Source organism: Anthonomus grandis, chromosome 3, assembly GCF_022605725.1.
Source record: "Anthonomus grandis grandis chromosome 3, icAntGran1.3, whole genome shotgun sequence".
Taxonomy (NCBI): domain Eukaryota; kingdom Metazoa; phylum Arthropoda; class Insecta; order Coleoptera; family Curculionidae; genus Anthonomus; species Anthonomus grandis.
The window spans coordinates 10,399,673-10,411,966 of NC_065548.1; the positions used below are offsets into that span (position 1 = coordinate 10,399,673).

General features: G+C 28.8%; 1 protein-coding gene across 1 annotated transcript in view; it reads right to left on the minus strand.

Annotated features, from left to right (window-relative positions):
- LOC126734209 (myb-like protein Q) overlaps positions 1 to 10,717 on the minus strand; it is a 28,542-nt gene extending 17,825 nt beyond the window's left edge. Inside the window, exon 1 of the mRNA XM_050437745.1 lies at positions 10,472 to 10,717. The gene's annotated coding sequence lies outside the window, so the exon portion shown is untranslated. The remainder of the gene's footprint in view (positions 1 to 10,471) is intronic.
- Positions 10,718 to 12,294: the final 1,577 nt, after the last annotated feature.

A 12,294-nucleotide genomic window follows, 5' to 3' on the forward strand; every position in this document is an offset into this window, starting at 1 on the left:
TAACTATAATTTCTAATCTCTATTAATAAAGCCAGTATAAAAGTAGGTTAATGATAATCCCATGTTCAGTTTCACAACAAACTAGACGTATGAGTCGTGGTGAATGAATGAATAAATGAGTGAATCATCGCTTTATTGTCAAAAAATTTTACAATTTGTAGACAAAGCTGATAACTAAAGTAAAACACAAAAGCAAACAAAACGCACAAAAATAAAATAAAACTAATAAAACAAATATACAACCTTATACAAATCAATAATTGTATGTGGTCAAAAATATGAATAAATAAACAAATAAACAAAACACTACATAGCTACTAGCTACATAAAACAGTACATATAAAAACAATAAAATCAGTCTATGTGTGTGAAGTTAAAATTAAGTATTAAAAAAATCGTTTACTGAGTAAAAGGCTCTCTCCAGTAGGAATGATTTTAATGCGTTACGGAAAGTAGAAATAGAGGTGACATTTTTTTTGCTTTGTACAATATAGAGTTTTTTACCAATTCTGAATGTGGAGTAGGCAGATATAAATCATACTTCGCGTTTCTGAGATGACAATTATGGGATGGCTTATCTGAATTTGATGAAACGTGCTTGCGAATTAGACAAACGGACTCATATATAAGTAGTGACGGCAAAGTTAGGATATTAATTTTTTTAAGGAAATCCTGGCAATGAGCTCTATAATTAAGTCTAAGTGTATAACGCAAAGCTCTCTTTTGAAGTGTGAAAATTTTGTCAAATTGTGTGACACTACACACACCCCAAAAAGGAAGGGCGTAACGAAGGTGTGATTCATGAGGGAAAAATACACTGTTATAGAGGTTGAGAGGCTAAGCTCGTCATGCACGTTAAAGGGTTAATGTGCATGTCTCATTTTAACGACTTGTCAACAGTAAGTCCCAAAAATTTTACTGAGTCGGCTTCGTCAATGGTTGCGTTATCCAGTACAAAAGATTGCAAATTATTTTTATTGGACAAAAATTTAGTTTTGGAGATGTTAAGGCATAATAGATTAGAGTCGCACCATGCTTTGATAGAAGTTAAGTCATTTGATATAATTTTATGAAGTTCGGGAACAACCGGATTGCTCCAGGTAAAACTAGTATCATCCGCGAACAGGCAGGTTCTTCCTTTAATATTCAGACTAGCGATATCATTGATAAATATGAGAAACAAAATAAGGCCAAGCACTGAACCTTGAGGCACTCCACATTCTATTGGCTTGTAAGAAGACATCGTAGTATCCATCCTCACAAACTGACTCCTGTTATTGAGATATGACTTATACCATTTGAGGGGCATACCTCTAGGCCCGCAACTTTTTTATTAAGATATCATGGTATACGCAATCAAAAGCTTTAGAAAAATCACAGAAGATTATTGCCGTAGGATGTTGGTTTTTTAAGCTACAGTATACATTATTAAAAAGGGAAAACATAGCATCATTTGTACATTTGTTATTTAAAAATCCAAATTGTTGAGGAGTGAGTATTTTAAATTTCAGTAGAAAGGATAGGAGCCTTTTTTTACTAATCTTCTCAACACTCTACTCAATAATTTTTAAATGGTGTTTATTTATAAAGAGAGGTAACGTGAAACGAAATAAAGATAATAAAAATTCTCTCTATTGTGTTCTCCAAAACACTTGAAAAGACCTTCCAGGTCAAACATTTGATATTTTAATCCCATGATGGTATAGACGATTAATAACAGATTCAATGGTGTCATTCTACTTGGAAGATGACAACATATATAATGATTTTTGCTTTTACTAAGGCTTTTGACACCATAAATCATGAATTGAAATTTACCAAAGCAATCTTTTTTAATGAATCCTATTTTTCTGAGTTTGCAAATGATACTTCAGCAATTGTTCATGCTGAGGCCTAAGGACTATTACGAAAAAAGCAAAAAAATATATAGAGGAAAATACGTCTTCATTTAGATTCTCCTAACGTCAGAGTTTTAACGAAGACAATATGACAATTAATTATAATTTCCTTGCATATTCTTCCGTGTGCATCATATATTTATCAGAAATTTATTATTATGCCAAGTGATGTAAAATCAATGAAACCACACGTAAATTTAGCAATCTATTTATTTCCAGTGTAAGAGTAATATTATATTTGCCTGGGAATTTTTTATCATTTTCCAGTAAGTAAATAGCATTGACTCCCAAAGAGGGTTTGTCAAAAAAAAATTAATTTTAGTATTTTAATGAGTAGTATTACCAATGTGACTTCTGGAAAAGATAGTATAGAAATGTATAGTACCAGTGATATAATTTTATGAAATTTTTGATGTGGTGTCAAAGGCTCCAGCTGCCAAGGCAAAAAAAGCCACTTCTGTTAAAAAGAAGAAGTAAATTTAACCATTGTTACGATTTCTTGAACTTAATGCGTTAACGAAATCGGGTCTTTTTAGAACCACATATTTTTCTTATAAGAAAATTCGTATGCATTTTATAACAAACTTCTATATATTTTACTACGAACTTCTATTTATTTTAGATCATATTTTTATAACAAAGAAAAATTTTAGGAACCGGTGTTTATTTTAATATGGACTCCTAATTTTTTCTTCTCGAAATTAGTATTTATTTAGAAAGTCAAACCAATGAAAGACCAACTCAATTCCTAAAGGAATCTTCAAGTAGCTTATTTGATTTCTTTATGCACCCCTAGTAATTTTCTGATACACTTTTATATATATTGAAAATGCGAAACACCTCTAGTTATATCTGTATAAACCCCTAGTTTGTTCCTTCATACAATTTAAATTATATTTATTGATCTACTAGTAATTTTTTTAGAGACCCCTAGTTTGTTTCATGATAAACCGTTTTTATTTTAGCTAGGACTCGATTTAAATATGGATATAAAAATTAAAAGTTTGGTCGTGGGTTTGTTCAACAAGTTCTCTGCTATAATTTGCATCATATGGAGCTGCGCATGCCCTATTACTTACGAATTATGAGATGAGACAGGACCGTACTTAAAACTATAAATGCCTTTATAGCCACTATTTTGAGATGATTAAAAATAGTCTTATGAATAATTATTGGATTGAAGTTAATTATTAAAAACAACATAAGTGGCTCATGAAATTGACAACTCATTAAAATGGTAAATAATAAATAATTTATTAGTCATTAAATTACGCTATAAAAATAAATAAATAAAAAAATGTTTCTTTTTTATTGCAGTTGAATTTAATAAAAATTTTAATTAATAAACGTCGCAATAGCTGCATTTTTTCAATAAATTAAAACATATGTTGCGATATTATGATTGTCTACCAATATATTACAATAAGAGAAAGGAATATATTTAACAACAATATAATCTTAGTTTAATTTGAATAGAATTGTAAATGAGCAGTTTATTTAACATTTATTGCAGTTAAACGAACTCGTTTGGCCGGTGTTTGGTAACAATAATAATAGACACGGGGTGTTACGTAACTTTTATGGTAAAATTAGAATTGAGGGAATTTCCATTGAATTTTAGGACCAAAATATCAATTAAATTACAAATTAAGAAACATAGAGGCTTGGATGTTGCTAAATATCACCAAATTTTTTTTTTTAATTTTTAAATAAAACGAACAATACAAATGATACTTTAACACCCCGTATTTCTAAAAAATGGATATTTAGAACACATAAAGTTTATATGCACTTAAAAAAAAATTAGACATTTTTCCTGTACTATTTACTATATTTGACATAAATATACGCCACATTCGTACTGAATGTTCCAGAAATATAAAAACATTTAAACCAGTGGCTACTGCTACTTATTACATTACATAAAAATTAATTAAACTTTTAACATGTTACTGTCACGATTGCTACGAATTTGCTCCCTAAGCTTAACACGTTATCTGGTCGTAGCATCAGTTATATCATAATATGGTCACCTTGAACACCCATATCGTTAATATTGTTTTAAAATGTCGTATGTTGCCTGAGACCAAGTCAAATCTTTCAGTTAAATAACATTTACATACGGTAATCGAATATATATTTTTTAAGCTCTTAAAAGTATTTTTTATTTAACTAGTATTTCCTGCTTAGTATCCCACTTATAATAAAGTCATTTGCAGATGGCTAGCACTACTAAAAATGAATACTCCTTGTTTTCTTAAACCAGCAGCAGGTATAATACTTTTTATTTTAATAATAATACTTGTAGTCTGCAAAGGTTGATTTTTGAAACCGAAATTGCATAAATTTGGCTTTCAGGTTCTTGAAGAAGAAAGATTAGATTTATAAATTAGGTTTATCTTTAACAACCTTGACATTTGCGATTTAATTTTGCTGATTTGTTGTTGCCAAGTAAAGTACAATTCAACTCATTTACATTTTAAAAGACTTTTTAATAATTACAATAATTTAAAACAAAGTATTTGGTGACTAAGAGTAGTAGGTCAAAAAAAAGAAGAAAATTCAAAAATGAACCCATATAACTCTTGAATACTTATATAAAAAAATAATAGACAATCGGGTAAGAACCATTTTAAATATTTTTTGTTGTCAACGGATTAACGTTCTAAGGATAGTAGTTCAGTAGAAACAAGAGACATCACTACATCCTTAAAAAAATCTCTATGATAATTTGTATTCACAATTAATATTATAATTTAATACTTTTCTCACCTATAAATCAGATCTCTGTAATGACAGATTAGAGCCATAACATGAACGTAGTAAAAAAACGTAAGAAAAATTTAATTTTAAGATGATTTATGCTACGATCGAGAAATAAAATGAAATACGAAAATGTGCAATAAAAAGTAGACTTTTGAAGCCATTTCAGGTACACGTATTGCAGTAGATACTTATAAATTAGTACTTTTCGTATTAAATAAGTAACAAAAATATAATTTTAAAATGATTTACGATATGATTGAGAAATAAAGAGAAAAAAATGTTTCTATATATTCAGACATCTTAAGATTAAAAATATCACGAAGAATAATCAAACCTGATGGATTTTCTATGATATTGGCCCATTAACGCAAGAAAAATGTAATTTCAAAACCGATTCAGATGTACTAATCGAAAGATTAAATATTTATTCTTTTTTGAATATTTACATAACTCACGTAATAAATAGTACTTGCTTGTCGTGACTCAAATGACTTAAGAAAATAACAATTTAGGATCAGTAGTACCGATATGAAATTTCAATGCTCTGGCTAGAGCATTAGGCCTAAAAGCAATTTAAAGTTTACAATAAACTTGAACTCAGAATAGAAAAAAGTTGAAAATATTCAACTCAAAAATGTCTGTAAATTACATATGTCTTTATAAACCATTCAAGAAAGACTTTTGTTACTTTCTTGAAGATATAATTACTATTATTTAAAAATTAAAAAAAAATATCTTAAAAATATCAAAAAAATTATCTTACGTTTCCAGCAAGATGTGTCTTATGCATTTTTTGTGGACAAGTACAAATTTTTTAAAGAGAAAAAAATAAGTGCCTTTGCGAGTTATTTGTACGTTTACAGGTTTTTTTATATTTATATTTTAAGTTAATTTTGGTAGTTTTAAGAATTATTTTAAGGTAAAGAAATATTTCTCTTACAAGTAAACGTGATAATATTTTTAAATTTAGAATATTCTACTAGATAGTTTTTTTGCCTTTTTCCTTACCATTCACATAACTTAATAATTTTTTTTCACGAAAATTAAGCTACATACAAAAAACACCAGTGTATGATGTTTCACACACACACACTTAGATCTAAGATAGGTACTCATTATTTATGAAAATCAAACGCCAAAACGATATATGATTGCAAGTTTCCTAAGACTTTTACATGGTCCACCCTATAAATTTTAATGGACAAAATATATAAAATACCTTTGCAAATCACAAATCAATGCTTAAAAAACCAAAGCTGGGACTATTTAACTTGCCTAAAAATTTAATAAAGAATATATAAATTAAATTTAAAAAAATATATATGCCTGATTGTATACCCATGATTGGAGATTATACAGTGACCGCCAAAAGTTCGATAAAAATTATCACCCTAAACAAAAATTTATGTGAAATAATGCGCAACTTAAAATAAAATAAAAATCGACGGGTCTGAGCGTTTTCTCAAAAAATCATGTCTCTAATTTTTATCGAATTTATGCGGAACTTTAGACGGTCACTGTATATTTACAGGGTTGTGATGTAATAACAGAAAAATTTAATAAAAGGAAGGTAGCATTTTAAGATCTATTTCTTAAAATGCTACGATACGTCAATTTTATTTTTTGATCGGGTATATTTTGACTTCAAATATAAATGTGTCGCAAAAAAGTGTGATATTGTTGACATGTGATTTTTTTTTTAATTTGCATGTGTTTTATGCATCAGGGGGCAATTTTTGACGTACAAAGGAAAAATTAGTTTTTGCTATTAGCGTCTATAAGGGATTTATCGTCAATATTATTGAATAAAAAAAAGTACACCACTGCATTTTTCTAAAATAAATTTAATTTTTTAAATCCTTGTTGCACATACAGACATTGAGTTGTCTAGGTGCAAAAATAAAACAATGATGTTACAAATATATTATTTTTTAGTTACAAAGAAAAATATGTATATAGGGTGTCCCGTAATTAATTGGACATAGGTTAATGTAGGATACCTGACAAGAAAATAAACCGTTTGAGCTCAATATCGCTTAGCAAAATGTTATTGGTTTTCGTTCTACAGGATGTTAAAACTAATTTTTTACCAAACATTTATTGAAATATTTTGGAATCCACTGGACAGATTAACCTAAAATTTGGCGTACACTTGGATTATTTGGGATGAGGAACACGAATATGATATCTATTTTGCCATTGCCACTAGATGGCACCACATACAACAACATTGAGTGATTAAAGAGGTCATAACTTTTTTGACCTCCATGTACGTACATTTGCGAGTGAAAATAATAAAACAGTATTTAATTCTAGTCAAAAAAGGTATACTTCTTTGATTTCCAAAAAATAGACCGTTTTTAAAATAAACGCATTTTTTTATTAGGTTGCGTATGAACACTTAATCTAAAATTTAATTAACAACGATAAAATTAGAAAAGGCTGTTGATTATAATAATTATTGAAAATGTTCGCCATCCAGTAGGACACATTGTCTGCAGGCAGGCCACGGATATTCACTACCTCTACTAATCCATTTATGAGGATAAATTTCGTCCAAGTAATTTCTGACTTGCAGTGAATAATGTGCCGGTGCACCATCGTGCATATACTAACTGTCACGTCTTAAATTTAGGGGCACATCTTCTAGAAGAATGGGTAGATCATTTCTCAAGAAATTTAGATAACGTTCTCCATTAAGCTTAGCTGGCAATTCAAACGGTCCCACAATACAATCCCCAAAGATACCACACCAAATATTTATTGAAAACTCATGTTGAAAATGGTGTTCTTGGAAAGCATGAGGATTTTCCATCGAATAGATATGATTGTTACGTCAATTAAAAACACCTCTCCTTGTGAACGTGGCTTCATCCGTAAATAAAATTTTATTTAAAAAAATGGATCATTCAATTGGCGCTCTCTTAAAAATTGACTGAATTGGAGTCTTGCAGGAAAGTCTTGAGGAAGAAGATTTTGAACTGGAGTGAAATGATACAGATACAGTTTTTCTTGGCGTATAATTTTGGACACCGAAGATTTCCTTACACCAGTGGCTGCCTCAATACGTCTTGTGCTAGTTTCAGGATTTTCGATAACACGAACCAAAATTTCATCTTCCATATCTGCTCCAATTATCCTTGGTCTTCCCGCATTTACATTTTTTGAACGAAATGAGCCCGTTTCGCCTAATCTATCGTACAACGCTTTAAATGTTTGATGATTTGGCTGCCATCTATCCGGATACAGATCTAAATAACGCTGCGCTGCTCTTCGACTACGAAAATTTTCTTTGAGCTTTCTAAGCATTAGAAAAATCATTGTGACGCGGCATTTTTAGGCGAAAATAACACAGCAAGAATACGAGCTTTAGCCAAATTAAAGACTTACTTATTAATACTTCACCTTGACAGGTCATAGTTATGATGTGTTCATCCTAGGCATATATAAACAGTAATATATTTATTTGTATTTGAAAAAAAATTGTATTTGTTTAGTTTTAAGTAAATTTGTATTCTTGAGTTTTTTTTATTTGTATGTCTTATTTCATACAAATATTGTTTCATTCAATTTAATGTATGAAACAATACCTATTTTTTGCATAGGCATTTCCTTTTTTTTAATTTCTTTGTGTATGATATTTCATTATTACACTATAATATATATACGTATGTGAAAAGTATATCGTATCCTACACAGTGGCATATATGTGAGATCGGGGTCATTTTATCACATATTTGAGGTGTAGTGATCGAGTGTACAGACTAGCTATGTAAATTTCTTGTCAATTCTTTTAAGGCCAAAATTGTCTCCGTATATGATATACGTACATTCTACAGTTTAATAAATATACCTTGATCATATACGGTTGATAAATATGCCCAAACCAAAAATGTATTAAAAAACCGTTGAATAAATATATACTTAACGCTAATAATATATGATTGGTACCAAAAAGCAACATTTCCAGAAAGATTTTTATACTATAATTCTAATACCTCTTTCAAACAAAAAAATTTGAAAAGTTTTAACAATTGTCTCATATCGACTATCACAAAAAAATCTTCTTAAAATTTAAAACTTTTCTTTAAATAATGACTATCTGCAAAACTAATTAATAAAATTATGCCTAAAACTAATCAAACAGCTCAAAAATAAATCGAAACGGTGAAAACAAAATTCTTTAAAATATTTTAATGCCATTAATCTCTCTAAAAAGATTACAAGAGCACTTACTAATTTGAAATTAAAAACAAAGACACCAAATGACCTAGAAAGTAATGCAATCTATAAAATACCATGCTGTAAATGCGATGGTGCTTACATCAGTTTAACGTGAAGATATTTAACAGCTAGAATTTCTGAACGTAAAAGGAGTACAAAAATCCATGTACTTATTAACACTAATTGAGAAACTACTCGTGTTGAGCACAAGTTTCCGATGATTTTTTCAAAAAAAAGTTCCCGCACTTTTATTGAATTTATTCGTTATTAAATCACAACCCTGTATATTAGTTATAAGTTACATAACGAAAGAATATAATATAATAAATTCCAATATAAAAGAAAACAATTGAGCGCTTATTACTGGCAACTTCATAATAAAACTGAATTCAAATGTGAGAGGCATATCTACTGGCAATAAACAAAAGATTTTTATATTTAAAATTTTAATTATTATGGTAGTTAAAAGATTTCAAGACCATATGGATATTGAAATTTAATAACTACATAAATCAAAAGCCTCTAGCTAAAACTACCTATGTGTCGCCTTTTAGAAATTTTATTTTGTGAAGAAATCAGTGGAAATGATCTTTTTTGAGCCATATATTGTATGCGACTTTAATCCTTGATAAGACAATAATTATTATATTTAAGTTACATAATTTATTTGCGTGTAAGTAAGTTGCTTGCTTGATTTGCAAATAAATATAAATTATTAATAATTTTTTTTTTCAATAATTAATAAAACTTAATAATTACGGAACTAATTAAAATGAAATAAAAAAGGTGGTTTCTAAAATAAAATTAGGACTTAATATATCTATTAAGTCTGCACATTCAAAAATGTAAAGAACCAATGTTAATACTTTTCTTTATATTAGGTTAATTACTGAACTGGTACTAATAGAATAGCGATTGTTAAACAACTACTAATATATGTATTATCAACTTGTGTTTTCTTATGGATGGCATATTTTATTGAACTACTTCCTTTAATTAATAATGATGTCTCGCACTTATATAACAAAAAAATTCCAAAGCATTTAAATTTACAAAAAAAGTTGTGAGAACCTTTTTTAATAAAGAAGCACATCAGGTTTAAAATAATATTAAAACCAATAAAATTGATACATCAGTTCTGAAAGTATTTAGAGAGACTTTGACAGTATCAAGATTTCTTGCTATCCTTGCATTCATTTTCGTTAACTTTCTTGCTACTGCTATTATCAACTTGACTGAAATTCCGTAGGATTAATTTCATGTACTAAATCTTGGTGAAGTCATAATACATTTCACAAAAATTAATATACAGGGTGTCCTTAGTTCGAAGGTTACTAATTGGGTCTTTGCAACCGTAAAAGATACGTAAATTCCATTTAAAAAAATACGTAAATTCGCAGTTTTGCGAGCACTAAATATTTCCAAAAATAACCCAAATTAAGAAGAAAATTAAAAAATGTTTTTTAAGTCAATAAAAAATCGTTTTTTTTTTGCCACAAATAAAATCAGTGGATTAAGGCTACTACAATTTTTTTACATTAAAAATTAACTTATAATATATAAAATTATTTCAAAACGCTTACCTTTTTTTTCAACAATATTAAGAAAAAATCCAATAAAAGTGACCAAAAAAAAACTAAACACTAATAAAATCCACTAATTACCGTTTAATAAGGAACCATATTAACAAAAAAAACAAACGAGCAAATTTAAAAAAAAATGCTATCAAAAAGAACAGTGGAGCGCGCGACTAACGCCATCAACTTGCGTTTGGTCGTGGTGGTTAATTGACGCGCCGCGCGTTCACTTCTTGGACAATCGAGACTTTCACAACCACGAAAGAAACAAATGCCACCCGATTTGTCTAAGGTCAACCATGGTATGGTATGGTATGGTAGTAGACGAGAAATCAAAGATTAATTTCGTACGATTACGGAATACGTAATTTTTAAGTTTCAAATTTGTTTAATTAAGCCATGTACTACATTGATTTGGTATACCGGAAAACTTACTTAGTGGCGATAGAAATAGTAAAGTAAGAACAGAAGTGTTTGCCTTTAACATTTTTTCAATTTTTTTTGGCTTATCCTCTTGCAGCTTCATCTGTCCTTTTGTTAATTTTTTGTGATGTTACAGTAAGACTTTAATAAGAATCATATTTTCTTAATACGATAATTTGTAAAAGTAATCTTACGCTTGCTTTCGTTTTTCACTAATGATCTCCACACAGTGAAAATAAATTGAAAAATGGATAGAGTACAATAAGCCTTCGTTCTTGTTTTCGTGGGCTGCGAAAAAGCTTTCGATCCAGTGAAAAAATTATTCACTAAACTTTTGAAGCACATGTTTAGGCGTACTAAGCTGAGCTATATTTGCTTCGAAGATGACCTAGTATTATTTAGATAAAAATTCAATGAAGCCAAAGAGATGCTAAAGGAACTAGAACTAGCATCCAAAGAAGTTCGGAAGAAAGGTTAAATATCAACAGCAGCAAGTCCAAGTTTATGGCAAATCTAGTCACTAGTAAAAATCTAACTAAAAGCTAGTGAACTCTACTCACTAGTGAAAATATCCAGTGTGTCCTGACTGTGTTTCCATATAGAACAGAAAGACTAACTCTAACAAAGCAAACGGCAAACAGAATAAGAGTGACACAGACAGGCATGCAAAGTATTTATTTTTTATTTCATTATATTTTACAGCTAACATAATACATGACTAATTCTTCATTTACATTCTATTATCGTTTTTGCTCTTATTTTATGTAATTGTCCTTTCGCTAACTACTAGAAAACATTTTCTCAGTTTCAGAGCAAACATAAACCAAAAATGTTTTAGAATTAAGTTATTTGGAATATTTTGCCTTAATGTTTAGGTATTAAAATAATTTTACGGAATATAAAAAAAAAATAGAAAACGTAGAAGAAAACTTAGGAAGAAGTTGAAATTGAAACTGTTAAATATTTGTTTTTTAATTAAAAAGAATGCAATTTTATTTAATTCTTTTTTTATACAGTGCGGCTCCTAATTGTTCCCCACCCTCTGATCTTTTGAATGCGTTTATATAAAAATTTGAAATTTAACACACATCAACAACAATCAAAAAGTAGTATTTAGCAACCTAAATACTACTTTTTGGTCTCTAGCTCATTTTGCAAAATTTCAAAATGGCAAGCCAAAACTTGTATTATTGATAAATATTATATTTTGTATTTTTTTTGTAATATTTCTAAGATGAATTAAAAAAAAAACAAATCTTAAAATCTATTACACACCGAAGGGCAATAATTTCTAATATTTTTGTATTCTCATTCTATTTCTGTAATTTTAAGAAAACTTGTTTTTTGTAACTACGTTTACAGTCTTTTTTATTTTTTTATAAATTTTTATCGAAATAACCCAAAGA